Raw genomic sequence first — 4,491 nt, forward strand, 5'->3', positions numbered from 1 at the left:
AGATTTGGTGGCAGATGTCTTCAGATTTATCGATTAGGGATAAGCAATAAAAACACCGTTGAGTGAAACAGGGAGTTCCCCAAGGCGGGGTGATATCTCCGGCACTGTTTAACCTTTACCTATCGTCCATTCCACCCCCACCAGACGGCATAGAGATCGTATCATATGCGGACGATTGTACGATCATGGCATCAGGCCCCCCACCCAATGTTGACATCTGCGATAGGTTGAACGTCTACCTCAACGAACTTCCTCATATGTCGCTGCAAGCTGAAGATATCTGCCATCAAATCTTCAGCCACATTGTTCACTATCAAAAAATGAATGCTGAGCTGAAAGTGATGGTCGATGGTGAATTATTCCGGTCATCAAGTGTCCCAAAATATTGGGTTGCCCAAAAAGTAATTGCGGATTTTTCATATAGTTGGCGTTGACAAATTTTTTCACAGCTTGTGACTCTGTAATTGCATTCTTTCTTCTGTCAGTTATCAGCTGTTACTTTTAGCTTGCTTTAGAAAAAAAGTGTAAAAAAAGTATATTTGATTAAAGTTCATTCTAAGTTTTATTAAAAATGCATTTACTTTCTTTTAAAAAATCCGCAATTACTTTTTGGGCAACCCAATACTTGGCGTAACATTTGACAGCTCTTACACATTCCCCCCGCTTGCCACATCAATTTCCGACGAAACATCTCATGCAAAATTTCAGCCAAAACGGATAAGAGTAGCGCCCTCTAGTGGTTATGTACCGATTTGAACCATACTTAGCACAGTGGTGGGAACTTATAACAAAGCGCTTCACGTAAAATTTCAGTCAAATCGGTTGAAAATTGCGCCCTCTAGTGGCTCAAAAGTCAGGATTCAAGATCGGTTTATATGGCAGCTATATCAGGTTATATACCGATTTGAAGCATACTTAGCACAGTTGTTGAAAGTCATAACAAAACCACTTCATACAAAATTTCAGCCAAATCGGATAAGAATTGCGCCCTCTAGAGGCCTAAGAAGTCAAAACCCCAGATCGGTTTATATGGCAGCTATATCAGGTTGTGAACCGATTTAAAACATACTTAGCACAGCTGTTGGAAGTCATAACAAAACACTTCATACAAAATTTCAGCCAAATCGGATAAGAATTGCGCCCTCTAGATGCCTAAGAAATCAAGATCCCAGATCGGTTTATATGGCAGCTATATCAGGTTATGAATCGATTTAAAACATACTTAGCACAGCTGTTGGAAGTCATAACAAAACACTTCATGCGAGATTTCAGTCAAATCGGATAAGAATTGCGCCCTCTAGAGGCCTAAGAAGTCAAAACCCCAGATCGGTTTATATGGCAGCTATATCAGGTTGTGAACCGATTTGAAGCATATTTAGTACACTTTTTGGAAGTCATAACAAAACACCTTATGGCAAATTTTAGCCAAATCGGATAAGAATTGCGCCCTCTAGAGGCCTAAGAAGTCAAGATCCCAGATCGGTTTATATGGCAGCTATATCAGGTTGTGAACCGATTTGAAGCATATTTAGTACACTTTTTGGAAGTCATAACAAAACACCTTACGGCAAATTTCAGACAAATCGGAAAAGAATTACGTCCTCTAGTGGCTCAAGAAGTCCAGATCCAAGATCGGTTTATATGGCAGCCACATCAGGCTATTTACCGATTTGAACCATACTTAGCACAGTTTTTGGAATTCATAAGTCAAAACACCTTATGGCCAATTTTAGTCAAATCGGATAAGAATTGCGCCCTCTAGAGGTCTAAGAAGTCAAGATCCCAGATCGGTTTATATAGCAGCCTTATCATTCTATGTACCAATTTGAACCATACTTAACACAGTTGTTGGAAGTCATAACAAAACACCTTACGGCAAATTTCAGACAAATCGGAAAAGAATTACCTCCTTTAGTGGCTCAAGAAGTCCAGATCCAAGATCGGTTTATATGGCAGCCACATCAGGCTATTTACCGATTTGAACCATAGTTAGCATAGTTTTTGGAAGTCATAAGTCAAAACACCTTATGGCCAATTTTAGTCAAATCGGATAAGAATTGCGCCCTCTAGAGGTCTAAGAAGTCAAGATCCCAGATCGGTTTATAGGGCAGCCATATCAAAACATGAACCGATATGACCCATTTACAGTGGACCGATATGGCTCATTTACAAACCGACCTACACTGATAAGAAGTATTCGTGCAAAATTTCAAGCTCCTACCTTTACCCCTTCGAAAGTTACATGCTTTCGACGGACGGACTGACTACAACGACCTAAAAAAGTCATTACGATCGGGAATATATATACTTTATGGGGTCTTCGACGAATATTACTAGGTGTTACAAACGGAATGACCCTCCACCATCCCATGGTGGAGGGTGTAATGACAAACTTCCTCACAGAAAAAAACAAATATGTCAATATTTAGAGGACATCTGTTTTAATGACAATATACCAATCCATATGCCAATAATTAATACAGGGAAATTAGAAAAAAAGAAACAAAGTTTTGCTTGTGTGCATCAGATCTTTTGTGAATTCAATTCATTATCTCACCCATTTAATTATGCACATATCTATGAAATGAAAAGCTGAGATCATTAATTCCCATGGAGATCACATTTCAATTAACAATAATTTAAAACGATCAGTTGGATAATTCGATTTTTGCCATTTGTGTGTGCATGAATGAATTTTCGTTCTTCTTTTTTGAACAACAACAATACTATAAGATTCTTATGAATTTGTTAGGCTATTAAAGAAAGCGAAATAAAATTCCAAACAAACATACATACATAGTATGTGCAATGAACCATAACATTGTGAAAACGTATTCATATACCAACTATAGATCACCATACATATAAAATGCTATGAAACAAGCGAGTCCAAATTATAACAAAAATGGAGCTCAAAACAAAAGAGAAAAGAGGGAAGTTCCCTTTTTCTCATATTAAAATGTTGTCCTACATCCATAGGCGTAGAAAGGCTACTGGAGAGGGGGCTAAGACCAAAAGTTAAAGCCCCTCCCCCTAGAATTTACAATTAAATTAAATTTTGAATCCCTCCTCCATACGGAGTGACGAAGTAAGTACAGCCACTTCACATTTTTTCATTCCGTTTGCGCCAGATTGAAATATTGATCTGAGACCCATAATCTCGTCTTGACATCAGTCATGTCCGTCTGGCTGTCGAAAGCATGGAAACTTTGAAGGAGTAAAGCTAAAAGCTCGAACTTTTTATACCCTCCACCATAGGATGGGGGTATACTCATTCCATTTGTAACACCTCGAAATATTCGTCTTAGACCCATAAAGAATATATATTTTTGATTCTCTGGATATATAGTCAAGACGATTTAGTCCGACCGTTTGTCAAAAGCGCGCTTACTTTGGAAGGAATAAAGCTAGGCGCTTGAAATTTTGCACAAATGCTTCCTATTAGTGTAGGTCAGTTAGGACTGCAAATGGCCCATATAGGTTTATGTTTTGATATAGCTGCCATATAAAGCGATCTGCCGATTATACTTCTTGAGTCTACAGAGAGCGCATGTCTTACCCGATTTGGCTAAAATTCTGCACTACAACTTTTCCTATTGCCATCAACATACGTTCCAAGTATGGTCTGAACCGGTTCATAAACTGATATAGCTCCTATATAAACCGATCTCCCGATTTTACTTCTTGAGCCTTTAGAGAGCGTAATTCGTATCGGATTTGAGTGAAATTTTACACACCCACTTTTTCTATCATTTCGAATATAGGTGCCAAGTATGGTCCGAATCGGTTCAAAACCTTTTATAGCTCCCATATAAACCCCTCTCCTTATATTACTTCTAGGGACTCTAGAGGTCGCAATTATTATCCGATTTGGCTGAAATTTTGTACAACGACATTTTTTGGGTTTTTACAAGTCTGCCGAAGATCCATTTTTTTTTTTTCGAAAAGTTGCATTGCAAGAGCTACCAATGCATTCAGGAGGTCAGGAGATCGGTTTATATTGCAGCTATACCCATAAATTGTCCGATCTGCAACACATTTCACAGAGAGGGGTATGGGTCTACACAAACTCACTGTGTCAAATCGTTCAGCGAAATCGGATGAAAACGTTGCTTCAAGACTATAAATCTGGAGATCGGTCTATAAAAAGTGTGATTTTTAAGCTATTATTAGCTATTGGCAACACTGGTTTAAACATCTCACGCACGTTTCGTGATTTGTTTCACTGTCAAACATTTTCAGTTTTTTCATAATTTAACAATGAATCGTCTTACAAAAAATTATTAAATTTTACTATCAAAATGCGTGCTTCCGCGCGCTTCTTCCATTTTATGGTCAGTTTAATCGACCCACTGAAGCGGCTATTCCGCCTATTGTGACTAAATTTCGCACAAAATTTATGTCGTTGAACATTAAACCACCAACACTCTTACATAGAGTGCGAACCGAAGAAAATATCGCAGCTGTATTGGCCAGTGTTAATGATGACCA

Source organism: Stomoxys calcitrans, chromosome 1 (assembly GCF_963082655.1).
Source record: "Stomoxys calcitrans chromosome 1, idStoCalc2.1, whole genome shotgun sequence".
In the NCBI taxonomy this organism is placed as follows: domain Eukaryota; kingdom Metazoa; phylum Arthropoda; class Insecta; order Diptera; family Muscidae; genus Stomoxys; species Stomoxys calcitrans.